General features: G+C 37.4%; 2 protein-coding genes across 2 annotated transcripts in view; one reads left to right on the plus strand and one right to left on the minus strand.

Annotated features, from left to right (window-relative positions):
- Nucleotides 1–10,507, minus strand: part of LOC145693636 (uncharacterized) — a 265,246-nt gene extending 254,739 nt beyond the window's left edge. Inside the window, exon 1 of the mRNA XM_081769816.1 lies at nt 10,484–10,507. The gene's annotated coding sequence lies outside the window, so the exon portion shown is untranslated. The remainder of the gene's footprint in view (nt 1–10,483) is intronic.
- The window catches only part of LOC145693635 (uncharacterized), a 1,111,198-nt gene that overhangs the window by 120,763 nt on the left and 972,514 nt on the right, over nt 1–17,921 (plus strand). The window lies entirely within an intron of this gene.

Raw genomic sequence — 17,921 nt, forward strand, 5'->3', positions numbered from 1 at the left:
TTTATTTGTGGGTGATTAGAAGTGCACCGTATTGTTGCGTAGTTTGCTGACATTGAATCCCATGACGTCAACCTGAAACATTATAAAACCCCATTTCCAATCCAATTTTGTCTCTGAATTTCCCACAGAACTCTTCTAAATACTTTGTACAATATACAGCTAAACTAATTATCCATAAATTTTGTCTTTATAAAATAGTTTATGAATAAATGTTTTTCTTAATCGAAAATAAATAGGTTTGTTGTTAGAAACGAAGTCTATAAAACAATTTTGTATCAACAATTTCTTACTAACTCTATAGCTTATGGAACCCGGAGGTTCAATGCCGCATTCTCAAAAGCTTTCCATTGACTTCTATCCTTAGCCAACTGGATACAGTTTCAAATATGTATTCCTATTTCTGGATTCCGATTTCTAGATCCATCATAATAGTATACTTTCATCTGCGTCTAGGTCTTCCTAATGAACGTTTTCCGATTGGATTTCCCGTTAAAACTTTAAAAGTTTTCCTACTTTCTTCTATTCTGGCTACAATGAAGTGCCCACCTGAACCTCTTAGATTTGATTGGCATAAATTATGTAGTTCCTCCTTATGAAGCTGAGGTCATTCCTCATTCCAGTTCTTCTTGGGTTCGAATATTCGTCTCAAAATTTTATTCACAAATACAGTGTGTTTGAAAAAGAACCCCCCGGTTTTAATGTGCCCTAAAATCTGACATTCACTATTCTAGTTTGTGGTGTTTGATTCATTAACTCTCCAAGTTTGGCTCCCCTGCAGTTAGCAGTCTGCTTGACCTTGAGACGGCACCAGTGCTGCTTTCATCCTCTGTTTCCTCAGTTCAGTCCAGGCAGGTGTTCAGTGCAGAGCAACTCAGCAATAATGTGCACTCCGCAACTGAGAGCGCAGTGTGTTATTTTGCGTGTAAAAACTGAGTCAGTTATAACAGTGCAACGTAATTTTAGACTTCAGTATGGTGGTGAACCACCTACAGCAAAAACTACCCGTCATTGGCTAAAGTCTTTCAAGGAAACCGGTAGTGTTTTAAAAGCAAAATCACCAGGTAGACCAAGAACTTCTGAAGATGTTGTTGAACAGATCTTTGTTTCCTGTGTTCGGAGCCCGTAGAAGTCACTGGCCAGACGTAGTCTACAATTAGGAGTGCCTAAAGGTACTGTGTATGACGTTGTGCATAAAAGACTCAAGCTGCACGCCTACAAATTGCAACTGTTACATGAAATTAAACCTACTGATAAAATCGGAAGGTATGAGTTTGCTGCTGACTTTCTACACAAAATTGATGATGATGTCAATTTTTTAAAAATATTTTCTTTTGTCAGTGGAACAGTCAATCGTTGTAAGTGCAGAATTTGGGGGGCAGAGCATCCACATGATGTTATTCAGCATCAATGTGACTCTTCCAAACTTAATGTCTGGTGCAGTTTGATGGAAAATCGTGTGGTTGGTCCTTTCATTTTTGTAGAAAAAACAATAAACGGGGACGTTTACTATGACAGAGTACGTCTTTCCCCAAATGGACGTTGTTGAGGCGGAAAAGGGGCTTGTGTTTTTACAACAAGATGACGCCTCACCTCATTACAGTAACCATGTGCGTGCGGCTCTTGACACTCGCTTTTCAGGAAGGGGATAGGCAGGACTGGCCCAATACCTTATCCACCACGAAGCCCAGACTTAACCCCACTGGACGTTTTCTTTTGGGGCCACATAAAAAATGTTGTGTACAGTGTAAAGATCAGAGACATTAATCGTTTACGGGAAAGAATCGTAGCGGCGGTTGGGACAGTTAAACCTGAAATGTTGGTGAATACGTGGCGTGAAGTGGAATATCGTCTCGACGTGTGCAGGGCCACAAATGGATCCGACGTTGAAGTCTGCCAACGTTAAACAAAATTTGAAGGAATTCTCTTTCATGATATGTACTCATTAATGTAAGTTTTCATTCATTTCCCAATTAAATTTATACTTAAATCTAGGGAGTTCTTTTTCAAACACCCTACTTTCAGTCTGCGTTATTCCCTGAGTAAACGATCAAGTTTTAAAACCATACAGCTTGAAATACCTCGACAAGCTTCGCGACGACAAAGGATTTTGAACTTAATAATAAGAATTCACTGCTCCCAGTCGAAATTTAATTTCTTCGTGGATATGATTTTGGTCCGTTAATACTGATCCTAGATATTTGAAAGTGTTCACTTTGTCCAACGTATTATATGATATTTTGATGTATCTAAAGTTGCAGTCTTACGATCCCGATGAATTTTCATGTGTTTATTTTTCTCTGTATTTACTTCTAAATTCATGTCCGAGTAAGTCTTTAATAGCGCTTTTGCATTTCTTTTTATTGTCCTAATATAATTCCCTTTCAGATTTATACCTTCAGCGTACACCACAACCTGGTGAATACCATTCAGCTCTAGGCCCTGGTTGCTGTCTTTCATCTTCCTGATAGCATATTCCAGAACAAAGTTAACTAATAATGGTGACAACCATCTACTTGTTTCAGGCCGTGAAAGCTCGTGGACAAAAATTTTCTTACTCAGACTTCTTTGGGATTAATTAATCTAATTAGCTTTTTCGGTATTCCAGATTCTGCAAGAATGTTGTATAATGTTTATCACCTAATCGAGTCGTAGGCCTTTCTAAAACCAATGAATAATTGATGCACTGGGGAATTGTATCCCCATTCCTTTTCGAACATTTGTCGAATGGTAAATATCTGGTCGACAGTTGATCGATTTCGTCTAAATCTGCACTGGTAATCTCCAATAATTCCATCCGCGTATGGGGTAAATCTTGCTAATATTATGTTTTTGAGGATTTTATAGAATGTTAACGGAAGAGAAATGCCTCGATAATTATTACAATCAGTTTTGTCGCCTATCTCGTGAATTGGAACAATGATTGATTCTTTCCACTTCTTTGGCAATTCCTCCTTATTTTAGGTACGGAGAATGAGTTTGTCTATCCTGTTCCATAATTTCTCCCATCCTGCTAAAAATAACTCAGCCGGAATTTCATCTACACCAGGAGATTTGAGTTTCTTTAATTTTTTCATAGTGATTTCTACTTCTGTTTGGCTAGGCTCTGAAATATAAGGTTCTGCTGTGTGCATTTCCCTTTCTCCACGAACATTAGTTTCTGGTTGTGGTAAGCAGATCGTCGAAGAAATCTTTCAGTCTATTCAAGATGCTATCTGTGTCAGTGAGAATTGTTCCATCGGCTTTCTTAAACATATAAGCACGAGGTTAATATCGTTGATGCCCTTGTACATGTCTCGAATGCTTTCGTTTTTACTGTTAACTTCAAGTTAATTAATTTTAGTTTTCAAAAAGTCGCGTTCCTTTTTTCTAGACGTTTTGGAAGTTTCTCGTAGTTATATTGTTGGCATTTGTAGTCATCGCAATTTTGATTGTTTTCTCTTCTCCGCTAGATTAGTGCACTTCTAGTCGAACCATGGTTTGTTCCTATGTATTTCTGCGTGCCTTAATTTTTCTTTTGCTGAAATTTTAATGTTATCTCTAATTTCAATCCAAGTATCTTCAACACTCAACTCCGAACCTGCTAAAACCAATAATGTATTCGAGACTTCAATCTGGTACTCCCCTGTCGTTCGACTCTTCTCTAATATCTTTAAATTAAATCTCTCCGTTTTCGGACAATGAATATTACCTTTATTCAACGATAACCTCTCTCGTATTATCGCTGCTACCAGGTAGTGGTCAGTATCACAATCAGCCCCTCTAAACGACCGGACATCAATTATGCTAGATTGCCTTCTTCTATCTATTAAAACGTGATCAATTTGATTGTGTTTTCTCCACCTGGTGAAGGTCAAGCATATTTATGGACGGTGTGGGAATTTTGTACTTTTTATGATAAGGTTTTGGATGTTGCAAAGTTCACGTGTCCAAGGTCGTTGTCATTACTTTTGTTATGCAGTCTTCCATTCCCTATAATCGGTATGAAAATATCCTCTCCTTCTACCCTCACATTGAAATCCTGTAATAGAATTTTCATATGGTATCGCGGGAGTTGGTCAAATATCCATTCCACTTCTTCGTAAAAACTGTCTTTTATATTGTCATCCTTATCTTCTGTTGGGGTATGTACATTTAAAAAAATAATATCACACCACCGACCCTTAAGAGTAATAAAAGAAAAATCTATCATTAATAAATTCAACTCGCTTAATTGCTGATATTATTCGTTTGTGAACAAAAAACCCTGTTCCTAATAAGTGATTTTTATTTCCTTGTGTGTAAGAGAATATAAAATTTCCGGGATTCACTACTCAATTTCCTTTCCATGTAACTTCCTGAACCCCTACTAGGTCCATTCTGTATTTCTCCAACTCACTCGTTACGGATTTTAACGCGTCTGCCTTAAAACACTTTTAATATTCCATGTTGCAAATCTCATGTCCATTTTACTTTGCTGAGGTAGAGAGAGAGAGAGAGAGAAAGAGAGCGAAAGAGAGAGAGAGAGAGAGAGAAAGAGTGTGTATTAAGATGAGTTCATTATGTACATTTACTAGTATATAGTGACTGCACTATGTGCTCTTATATATATATATATATATATATATATATATATATATATATATATATATATATATATATATATATATATATATATATATATATGTATGTATGTATGTATATATATATATATATATATATATATATATATATATATATATATATATATATATATATATATAAGGAAAATGACACGGGTAATCTTCACATTTTTATGTGGTCGAATCTACTCACCTCGAGTCCGTTTCTTAGCAATGTTGCATTGTTGATATAGCTGAGGGACCTTCCTCTAAGAACGTGGACCTTGAGTAATGCGAGAAGCAATACTACTCTTGAACTCCTGTTGCAATCACACTTTCCTCTGAAAATGTTTTCTTCTGTTCTCTTATTCTTTACTTTATATACAACTTTGTTACGACTCTGATGCTTTCGTTTCATCCGAATGTTGTTGGGTACTCATCATAGAATCTCTCAAAGTACAGAGAGACGTTACGTCCACCGCCCCGAGATGTCTTTGTACCATTTCGTTTCTGCTAGTGAAGTCACGTGCAGTTCCAGTTGTCCGCTTGTGTTCCTGCAGTGTTCCTGTAGTGTTCCTGGAAGTTTGGCGAATAACCATAAGACAACTCTTGGATAAGCAAAGATTATGCCGTGACAGTGACAGTCGGCTGAAAACCACGGGAATCCCTTGGATGACTCCATTATTTTTCAAGTTTCTGCTGCGATCATGAATGTTCCGCGACAGTTACGGGACCTATGAGATATTCCATGGACATGAGCGCCCGCAGCGGGGAGAAGGATGTTACTTCCCCTGAATTTTCGAAGGGTGTTCAATTCTTGGAAATACATGTGGAAATATACAAATTTGTTCACAGATTCTATTATAGTTAATAAAGATTTGTGTGTTTCTTACAGGGTGACCCAAAACAACCTCCTACATTTGAAAGGCAAATAAAATAAAAAAGTATTGCAGATAGAAATTTGTTTATTAAGAATTATAAAATCGTATTGAAAACAAAAAATGAAATGAAATCTTTAAGTTGTACGTCCCACGATTATGCCGGTTAGGCTAAAGGAGACTATGATAATGAGAAATAAATGAAGTGGTGGAATGAAGAAAGTGGGAGAAAACGGGAAAATCCCGAGAAAACCCACGAGCACGGTGTTTGTCCACCACAAAGTCCACACGGCGCGAGCTGGGATCGAACCAAGGATCCCAAGCACCAGAGGTGAACGCTCTACCACTGAGCCACCGCCCCCCCCAGTATTGAAAACAGTTTGTAATTCCTTTGTTTTGATTTGTTATGTTCTTACACTCTCCCTTGAAAGCCCAATAGCTGCAGTATGCTTCCTTGTAGAACGTTCTGAGTGACTGCAAAATAGACTGCCTAACAGCCTCGATATTCCAATGGGGTGAACCTGTTGTTCGGAAGTTCTCGACCCAGTGCAAGATAGTTTTCCGATCAGGAACATTTTCACTACATAGAATAGCAACCTTTAAGAGAAAACTTCTTTGCACTGTAATTACAGAACTATTGTTTAAAAAAGAACACATTTCGACTGCGTACGCGCCATGAGATGCTAGGCAAATCATAATGATGACTGAAAACGGTTGGGCAGGTAAAGGAAACGATGACCCTCCCCCGATTCTTCTTGCCCTTCTACCGAAACGGCTACAGCTGATCAAAAGTTGGATGGTTTTACTGGATGCTGTTTGCAATAATTGAATTGTCAATCGCTATGTAATTTCAACACTCAGCAGAACAGAATTATTACAAACTGTTTTCAATATAACTGTATATTTTTGAAAATGAAATGAAATCTCCGAGTTTTACGTCTGACGGTTATGCCAGCTAGGCTACGGAGACGGTGATTATGAAAAATGAATGAAATGGTGGAATGAAGAATGTAAGAGGAAACGAGAGAATCCCACGCATACGGTGTTTGTCCACCACAAAATTCACACTTGGCACGAGCTGGGATCGTTTTACATTTTTGAATAAACGAGTGTTTATCTCATATACTTTTTGTTTATTATTATTTGAAATCTAAAAAGTTTTACTGGGTCACCCTTTATTATATATTATATACACATGCATCAAAGTGTGTGTGTATTTGCCACTGTGATTGTTTGTCGGTCTTCTGTCCCCTCCCCACGGAATTGACTTTTTGTCACCCTGTGTCACTCTGCCTGCGTCCCTGTCCATAAACATGTTGTACTACGTGTCTAGATGAAGAAAATATGATTAAATGCAATTAACTTGTACGAGTGGCTATGTCTATATGGATATTCAATGTAATAAATGACATAGAATGTTTATAAATAGAAGTATGCGGTCGATAAAATAAATAATTTGTTTGTTAACAGGTATACATGAGGTGTTGAGTCATAATTCAAAATTGAATCTGAATCAGATATATTTCTGTCCAGGATTACATGGATAAAGCAAATAAGGAGAAATGTGAAATAATAAAAATCTCGGTTGAAAGTGATTAAAAACGATGTCAACACACGAGAAGAAACAAACAGATATTGGAAATAACACAATATAACATCATGAATAAATTATTCTAAAGAACTAGTTACTATTGAATCGATTCTTTTGAATGAACTGGATTCATTTGACTGTTGTCACAAAGTGTTATAAGTACATTGCACAAAAAAATTATTCATTCCCTCTAGAACTAGCTGGTTCGTTTCTTTCGATTCAGATAACAAGTCATTGATAATAATTACTTGACAAAATGACTGATCAGCGTTGATGCATAGCCACTGCAGTTAACTTGCTGACAAGGGAAGAGAGGGAGATTATATATCGAAGTGGAAGATGGTTCATACACCAATCGAAAGCACTAAGGACTAGGGATGGGCAAAACCGGTTTTTATAAAAACCGAAAACCGGTTTCTATAAAAACCGAAACCCGAAAACCGACATTTCGGTTTTCTCCAAAACCGGTTCGTTTTTTTCGCCGAAACCGGTTTCGGTTTTCTTCAAAACCGGTTCGGTTTTCACCGAAACTGGTTTCGGTGAAAACTTTTCGAAAAAACAGGATTATTTCTGTGGAAATGGATTCAGTTTCCGGAGAACAACGAAACACCATTCTGGTCAGAAATAGAACAAATTAAAAAAAAAACGGAATCGGTTTTGAAGAAATCGTAACCGGATCAGGTGAAAAACCGAACAGGTTTTGGAGAAAACCGATAACCGGTTTCGGAGAAAACCGAACCGGTTTTTCTAAAAACCGAAAAACCGGTTTTTGTGCCCACCACTACTATGGACACCTATTAAGAAACTGTAATAAAATTTTTCCAAATGCATATACTATGTGAGTTATATGAATATATAGGTGTCCAGAAAGTCCGTTGCCACCCCTAGAAATCGCAAACGGTGAGGCAGATGACAAAACTGGAAAGTACGTGTTTGATTTTTTGAAAGCTACAACGTATCAAAGCAAAAAGTGTCATCCGAGGGCCACCCGCAGGGTCCCAGGCGGGGTCCAACTCGAAAATTTCAAATGGTAAGGGGTCAAGTAGAATATCTTTGAAAAGCTGTTGAAAAATGAAAGAAGACGGCACAAAGCTCAACTTTCTAAAAATTACCCTGTGCAAAATGGCGGCCGGTCAAAATGTCAGCAAAAATGTCATTGTAAAGTCCATGACCACCCCCAGAAAACTGAAACAGTGAGACAGATGTCAAAACAGGAAAACACGTGTTTCATAATTTCAAAAGTACAATGATTTAAAGTGAAAATATTTGTCCCACGATCCCCTACAGGGTCCCAGACGGGGTTCTACTCAATTTTCACCTGGATAAGGGGTTAAGTAGCATATCGTTTAAAAACTGTTGTTAAACAAAAGCAGATGGAACAAGTCTGGATGTTCTACGATATAACATCTTAACTAGTAACGGTGATTTTAACGTCTGTCCGTTACTCCACACAGTAACTCTTGAAAGAAAGCAATTTTTTGAATTTTGTTTTTTCAATACATAGCTACAACAATTATCTGGACTGAATTCATTAATGGGCTCTATTCATTAACATCTTAAGAAGCAACGGTAACTTTAACGTCTGTCCGTTACTCCACACTGTAACTCTTGAACGAAAGTGAATTTCCGAATTATGGTTTTAGCAACAGATAGGTAGATTATTATATTGGTCGAGTTCGTTAATAGAATCAATCCATTAATATCTTAAGGGGTAAAAGAGACTTTATCAATAGCTATCTACATCCCATTTCTTATAAATTTAAGTTTCACATAATCCATATTACTATTTTTAGCACTATTTGTTTATGTGTCAAAATGGAGTATGCACCGCGCCTACCAGGAATAGTTACACTCCATTCTGAATGTAAAACGTGGTTAGAACTGTAATCATAAAACTACCCAAACAGACCACCAAAGAGTTTTCAGGAATTTTTTCTCAAACCCGTCAGGAGCTGTTGTCCTCAATGGAGGTCTATCCCAACAAATTACTCAACGAGTATTGCTAAGGGAATTTCATGTAATAGGTATTTAGAGTTAAGTTCCAAGAAGCCGCTTTGCACACTTGTACAGCGGGGGACACTTCTAAATGGTACAGACATATGGAAATTTATGGCTAAGGTGTACCATTTAGAAGTGTCCCCCGCTGTACAAAGGCTACACGTGTTTAACAGGCTCAAGAACACAAAATCTGGAAAATTGTAGTGTGCTTCAACAAATAGCGTTATTGCAATAATACAAAGAGCCGAATACATCGAAAACCTGCTAGAGGAAGTATATTGTAGGGGTGGTTTTCGTTTTGTAATTTGAGCCCACTCGTGCAAGCAAATGCGGACACGCGCCAAAGTGTTGCCACTTCTTCAAGAACTTAATAATGAATATTGTAAGGATCTCCATATCACGACAAAAGCGCTTGTCGACACAACACGTGCTATTGATTGTAAACAGAATAGCAGACGAGAAGCCAACACGAAAGACACCGAGGGACGCCGAAAGAAGACGGACCTCACGGAAGAACCCGAAGAGGATGGATAAAAGGCGGACCACCAAGGGACCCAGCATCAGTCGTTCAATTGATCAAATAACATTGAGGTTGCACTGAACTAGAGGTCCTTACTACAACCAAGCCTCGCGAAGCTGCCTTGAGCTGAGGGAGCTATCCTTCAAGACTCACCAGAACCGGCAGGTGCCTTCAAGACTTCCTTGAGAGAAGGGGCACCATGCAAACACCTACTGCCTCTCATCTGGATAATAACAAGATAGACACTATTTTACTCTTTGTAATCAAAGACGTCTTGTATTTAACAAATTTTATAATAAAATGGTGAATGGGATAAATCTCGGTCCATTATTGACTATACCAGTGAATATGCAGTGGATACGCACATCTTACAAAATGACTACTACCGCATTTTCACACGACTAAAACCAGTTATACGTGATTTGGGAGAACATTTAAAACACCCCGTCGCACCTGATCTTGCCTGAAAAGCCCCAAGATTTAAAATTCTGTGGCACTATTTGGAGCAGCAGGTGAAACGCAGAAATAGATATCACCATACTTTAATGAACCTACAGGGTGTACTAATAAGCTAGTGGTGTGTCATACATGTAACATCTCGTTAAGTCATTACCAAACAGAAACTACAAGCAGTACTCCCCGGTGTTAGCAGGAAAGTTCTACGAGAGATGATTTATTTTTAATCCGGTACAGTTATCTTCACAGTGTTATATATATGAGATACTTTATATTCAATAACGTAATTATTATATAGTGTTATTTCAAGATATTGAAAGGATATAGTTAGGCCAATACATTCAAAACAAAATTGATTCTTGAGAAACTCTACACGGATTTATCCCATTATAGGAGTTATCAAACATTTATTGAGGCAAGGTTAAACTAAGAAATTCAACAAATAAGCAAACTTATAACTTACCTTAACCTAGTGAAAGTACAATTTGTGGAAATATAATACGAAGGAGCCACATACCTGTGGAAGAAAACATGAAAAATATATTATGTATCCATCTTTAAGACATTTTTATTTCTTAAAAATAATGTGTGTACCAATCACAGCGTAATGTACAAGTACAATCAAATGATAGCAGTACGATCATTTCAGGGAAGGGGGGGGGTAAGATTGCACACTGACGAAAGCGTTTCATGTTTTTCATTGGTATATTAGTATACAATTTATTAAAAAAGCTTCTGTTTGTCAAATTCAGGGAGGTAATTGTTCCCTGCCCTTCCCGAATGACGCCCTTGAATGATAGTACGCTAACATTTGAAAAGAGCGATCCACAATCTTCAAGGTTTGCAACACTGATAGGGAAGATTTCAAGAAATCACAGCAATAAAACTGGGTTTAAGCTTCATGACCCATGACCCGGAATATTCATATACTACATAATTTCTTGATGCACGCGGAGAACTGCAGGTCTGCTAACGTATTTAAGGACTCCGATTTACCAATGTCTCAATGTTATCCAACTTGAATCACTGAGGTAGCTCAGTAGTAGCAGAACATTCATCTCTGGTGCGTGTGTTCCTTTGGACCTTAGCTCCCGCCAAATAGACTTTGTAATGGATAAATACCAGAAACGGATCGAGAAGGTAAAAGCTTGGGGGGGGGGTCAGATAGAACTCAAACTATGATAGGTATACCATAAGTTTACTATAAATAATAGCTTAAATCATTTTTGTCATTCAAAAAACTGGAGGGCTTAGGCCCCCGGCTCCGGGTTAGATCCGCCACTGATAAATACTGTATTTGTGGGTTTTCTCGGGATTTTTTTTCATTTTCTCCCTCTTTCTTCATTCCACTGACTTGTTTAATCTCATAATCACCATCTTCCTTAGCGACAGAGCATAATTGTGAAACGTTACAAAAAAAAAAAAAAAAAAAAAGAAGAAGAATTATCAGGTCTGTATTGTCCATCGTGACTAGGGCTTTACAAGCATTTGATTTAGTATAAGTCTGTCAGCACAGATTTTCACGACATAAACAAAGAAACACAAAATCATGTTTGAATTATAATCCAAACAAATACGTTTAAACAGTATGAGTGTCGAATAGTTTTTCTTTTCTTTTCTTTTTTCTTTTTTTTTAAAAAAAAGCAAAAAAATGAGTAACCATTACAAACAATATGTATGATGACAATTTATGCCTATAACAACGGAAATTTGCAATATATCGATTCGACGCTTCTTCCCACACAAGAAAGGGAGTACATCCAATAGTTTTTTTTTTTTTTTTTTTTGTACCAAACAGATAAAAAGACTGAGTGAGTGACAAGCTTTCAGGGACACAGGAACACGGCATTTCAAAATGCCAATTCGCTTAGTTCGTTGCGGTTTTCCTATCTTTACACATACAAGCGTGCTCCTGTGAATGTACTGTAAGTCTATTTATAACTGTGTGTGAATTATACATATGAAAGAATTTGAATTTGTGTATGTGCGTGTGTGTGTGTGTGTGTGTACATATGTGTATGGTGTGTGAGAGAAAGGAAATGAAAGAATATGTATATGTGCAGGATGGTTGGCTGCTACCAGCTGTCAAGTCATTCCCAAGACCCGCCCACTTGGGGATGGGGTGCTCCTCGGTCTCCTAGCAACCAGTTCGGAGGATGAGACATTAAAAGGAGAAGAAGGAATGTAGCGAGAAACAGACAAGGACAGAGGAAGAGATCCATGTTACCATGGTACCTGATTTCAAAACATAATGCACTACACACACATATCATATATATATATATATATATATATATATATATATATATATATATATATATATATATATTATACTGAATTGCTGATGTGTACAGTCTCGGATCGAAGTCAGGCCTCCTTCTTGAGACAGAAGAGGAGAAAGAGAAATGGACGAAATCAGCAGGGAAAAGCTAATTTTATTTAATGACGAAATTAGCGAACTTCTTCTTCAGCGATCAACAACGGAGCAATATTTCGCATATTTATTGATACACTGAAGAAAACTCATAGCTGATTTTGCAAATTCGTTCACAAGCATCTATCACAACTTTTAGTGAATTTAGCAAATTTATTCGTGATAACCTTTTTTTTTTCTCAGACGAAAAGTGAACCTTGTCACGTTGTATATTAAGAAAATAAATGGAAATGTTACTCAAAGTCTGTATTGGTGACATAACATATTGGCTTATTTAAAATGAAATTCTGAAAGCTGCCTTCATCATATATGTATTAAGATTCATAAGTCACCGGTGTTCTATTACGGATTTTGTATACCATGTCGTTTAACATGATGAAGATAAATTACGTTTTACGGCAAACATTATATCGATGAAGCAAAAATGTTGATTTAAGTTATAAATAGAAAGTGTCGGTTGATAAATTCGACTATTATAGGGGCCATGATGACTCAGTGGTAAAGCGTTTCCCTCTTATGCATGGGATCTCGGGTAAAACTCCAGTTCGTGCTAAGTGGGTTTTGTGGTGGACAAACATCATGAGCGTGAGTTTTCTTGGGGACCTCCGGTTTTTTTCCCCAGTTCTTGATTCCAGCGTTACATTGATTCTTATGATCATCGTCTCTTGTAGCCAATAGAGCAGGTATGTGCAAGTTGGAACATCGGGTGGGCCAATCAGAGAGGACTTATTAGCGTCAAGGGCCGTGTGAGACAATGTATAACATTTTCATAACAACCGAATGGCCATATGTAATGGAGAAACTCATTCAGTATACATTAACACCACAGGAACACAAAAACTGTTATAACAGTAACCAAAATATGTATTTACTAAAGAAAGGCAGAAAAAGTATATTTATCATTTTAGTGGGGAATTTGTTTCTTCATGTTTTGAACTAGTGTCTCAATGTTCCATAGTACACTGGATGTTCCAACACGGATGATATTTTCCAAGCTGGACAACAGTTATCCAGGAAATATTTTCAATTTAGTTTAAGATTAGGGGAAGAAGTATATCTTCAATAAAGGGTCAGGCGGGCAGGATGAAAGGGCTCAGTGGGTCGGGACAGGCCCGAGGGCCGGCTGTTTCACATGGCTGCTATAGGGCATAACCATAGGATATTAAAGATTATGTTGTTATATTCTGCTGGCAGAAAACGTTTTGTTTGGTGACACAAATGGAAGAAAAGGACGTAGGTTGAGCTATTTATGTGTACGGAAACCGTAGTTTGTGAATTGAAATTATTGTTGGATGAATATACCAACGTTGGATAAGACATGGATTCCTTTCATTTAGGCTTCTTACATGTATCTAATATTCATGCTGCTATTGGTTTCGTTTCGTTTCCATCACCATGTACTTTATGTTTTGTCGCCCTAAGCATAAATACAGTGTTGAGTTGATTTTGAGTTTAACGTCCCTTTCAGCAGCGAGGCTATATGAGACGTGGACCTACTGATTAACGTGGATTCCGAACCACATGAGCTCCCGCCGGGAATCAAACCCGGGCCTCCCACGCCAAAGGCGCTTACGCTAACCGCTTAGCCACGGAGGAGCTCCATAAATACAGTGTATATAGATATAGGAACCGCGGTGACTCAGTGGTAGAACGCTTAACCCTGATGGTTAGGTTTTGATCCCAGCTCGCACCAAGTGGATTTTGCGATGAGTTTTCTCGGAGTTGAGTTGAGTTGATTTTGTGTTTAACGTCCCTTTCAGCAGCGAGGCTATATGAGACGTGGACCTACTGATTAACGTGGAATCCGAACCACATGAGCTCCCGCCGGGAATCAAACCCGGGCCTCCCACGCCAAAGGCGCTTACGCTAACCGCTTAGCCACGGAGGAGCTCCATAAATACAGTGTATATAGATATAGGAACCGCGGTGACTCAGTGGTAGAACGCTTAACCCTGATGGGTAGGTTTCGATCCCAGCTCGCACCAAGTGGATTTTGCGATGAGTTTTCTCGGAGTTGAGTTGAGTTGATTTTGTGTTTAACGTCCCGTTAAGCAGCGAGGCTATATGAGACGTGGACCTACTGATTAACGTGGAATCCGAACCACATGAGCTCCCGCCGGGAATCGAACCCGGGTCTCCCACGCCAAAGGTGCGTACGCTAACCGCTTTGCCACAAATGAGCTCGAGTTTTTTTTTGGAGTTCTGTCATTTCCTCCCGCTTCTATATTTTACCATTTCATTTATTATCGTCATTACCGTTTCCCTTAGACTCGGTATATAATCCTGGACTGTTATATTACAAATTTAATTTCAAATATACAGATATCTTTGGTTGGTTGGTTTACGTCTTATTCGACCTTCGTGCTGAAACGAGACGTCATAATCCAAACTTAATGCCCACGTCCTTTGGATGTCCCAAATCTCTTCCAGAACCTTCAGACTCTCAGTAGAAATTTTAAAGATAATATTTACGGGATATCTCTTTAATTTCAATGGGATTGGCCTATCGCGAAATATCTGGATGTCCGAAAGTTGCCCTATGATTATCAAGCAAATAACATACAAATATTCCACAGGAATTTTGCAGAGGTTCCATTTTCGAGACATAAGCGGACATTTTGACTTTCACGCCATATCCAAGAGACACTAACGTACATAAATTGATACCCCATTGCGAAACAGACATGACTTTGACCTCCAAGGGATACCTGTGTGCTATATGGTCATTTAATGTGAACCAACAACATCTCCCTTCGGGGGGGGGGGAAGCTTAGTGGTAGAGCGTTCACCTCCGGGCTTAGGGTCTCTGGTTCGATCCCAGCTCGCGCCGTGTGGACTTTGTGGTGGACAAGCACCGTGCTCGTGGGTTTTCTCGGGGTTCTCTCGTTTCCTCCCACTTTCTTCATTCCACCATTTTCATTCCTCTCATCATCACCGTCTCCTTTAGCCTAACCGGCATAACTGTGGGACGTAAAACTCAAAGATTTCATTTCATTTTTCTCCCTTCGAGAATCGAATAGATCTACATTGTATAAGGCTAGAACGTTAAATATATATCCATGAGGAAATGTGACAGGCAGCATTGGATTTACTATTCATTGCAATTTAGCCTGTTTTAATTACTCTATCGAACACCTACATTCTTCATGAAACCACGTTTATTATTTTTTTTTCGGACGAAATATCATGCTACTTTTTCAAAGTAAAATAAAAACAGAAAATTAATTTCAATTTATCAGGAATACATGAAGAGTATCTAATGAAAAACAACCCACTTCTGTATTTTTCTACAAAAAAGCAAATGGCAGAACAGTATACGTTATTCACAAACATTATATTAAGACTTTCAGTAAATCTATAAATTACTATCAAATAGTATACTTCCACGAAATTGTGGTGATGGCAATTAAGAGTTAACAAGAGAAGGGTTTATACAGGATGTCCGGAAATTTCCTGTGCTCTAAAAATAACAGTATTGCGAAATACTTTGTATAAAGGATGTTAAAAACGGGCGTCCTCGGATTTACAAACGTATCTGCATAGATTTCTGCAAATCTTTCTTCAGAAATACGAGGGCTGTCTACAAAGTAAAGGACAAAATATATCAAAATAAAACAGTCATTTAGAACAATACTAAACATAACACTACTTTTGTACATAATCTCCATTGTTATTGAAATATTTACCATAATTAGATACTAGTTTTTTAATTCCGATTTTATATTTATCTGCCAGCAATGGCTGAAACCATGAAAAGTTACTGTCAAACTGAATCTCCCATACACAAAGTGGCCACAGTTCATGTAGGCTAGGAAAAAAAAGTGTGCTCGGTCTGTTTCCAAACTGTTGACAGAAATCTACAAGACAAAACAAATGGGAGCAGCTTTGAATTTCATCAGTAGACACAAGAAAACGATAATTCATTTCTTAGTTGGACTGTTACGGGAGATTACAACAAAATACTTTGGTTTGTGTAATATTTACCTGTACCTTGGGCAGAAAGTGCTCATACATATGCACTATACTTAGTAGAATGTTCATTTCATATTAACAAAAGAAGAATGTTTTTAATATATGTAAGTGATTATTATGGGATAGTTGTGGATATGGACATGTTTTATGGTTACCTAGTCAGTGAGTTTGTGTACTTAACAGTTTAAAGAAAAGGATATTTAAGTTATATCAAATAATAAACCAGTTTAACACCATTTATAGACGTTGTCATATTTATTAAAAGGGTGAGATTAATGGTATTTAAATATCGAAGCCAATTTTTACATGAGGAAGAAATACTACCACTTCGATTTTATACAACAAAATACTTTGGTTTGTGTAATATTTACCTGTACCTTGGGCAGAAAGTGCTCATACAAACTCACTGACTAGGTAACCATAAAACATGTCCATATCCACAACTATCCCATAATAATCACTTACATATATTAAAAACATTCTTCTTTTGTTAATATGAAATGAACATTCTACTAAGTATAGTGCATATGTATGAGCACTTTCTGCCCAAGGTACAGGTAAATATTACACAAACCAAAGTATTTTGTTGTAAGATAAGAAATAATTCCTCAATCCAAGCACAAGTTAATGGAGTAATATCACAGCAATTCCCCTTTAAACACACACGAAAAGAGTTAAACTAGATTACTCTTGGCACTCTTCATGTTTCCATCACAAACGATTTCTACATCTTTTCCGATATTCTTATCATTCTAATCAATTCCTGTTTTATAGTCAGTTTCAAAAATTGTTGTTGTGTGATAATATATCTTTGGCATTTCAATAATATATCATTTAGTCTAAACATCATTACCCGATGATAGTCATATTATGTTATTTTGCTTTTCTTCTCTCAGGAACATTACAATTTGCCTTGTAATAATTACAAAGTAAAGAGCAGATATTACCATCATATCTGGAGATACTGCAAAACTCTAATTAAAAGTTTAACTCAATTTATGTTGCAATTTTTGTTCTCAAAAGTTTTACGATATTTTCTGTGAAATTAGTTCATCATAAACTGGTTTCACCTATCCACAACTGCTGCGTTTTGAGCGATAAGTTTTAGTATTGTGATCCAGATGTGAGCACAGGTAAGACCCATTTTTCATGCTGTGAAACAGCTACAGATGAAGTGAGAGTTATTAGCCAACCCTTGCCTTATTCCCATAACACTGAATCCATATTTTATTTTTTTAAAAATCGCTTTTTGCTCTATTTTCATTACCTGTTTTTGTTATGTGGTGATTGATGTTTAAACAGGGAATGGTAACTACATACTGCTTCTCCCTTGAATAGAGGGTTAAGGGAGGGCATGAAAATATCCTTCGGGAATCGATATTAATAAATTAATTTTCCCTATTTGTCAACGTTTTAGCTCTGATAAACGAACGGAATGAGCCATATTATAAGTTTATAGATAATTCAGTTTAGAAGTTTAATAAGGTATATTTAT

The sequence above is a fragment of the Thermobia domestica genome, chromosome 8 (assembly GCF_964235325.1).
Source record: "Thermobia domestica chromosome 8, izTheDome1.hap1.1, whole genome shotgun sequence".
NCBI classification, from domain to species: Eukaryota; Metazoa; Arthropoda; class Insecta; order Zygentoma; family Lepismatidae; genus Thermobia; species Thermobia domestica.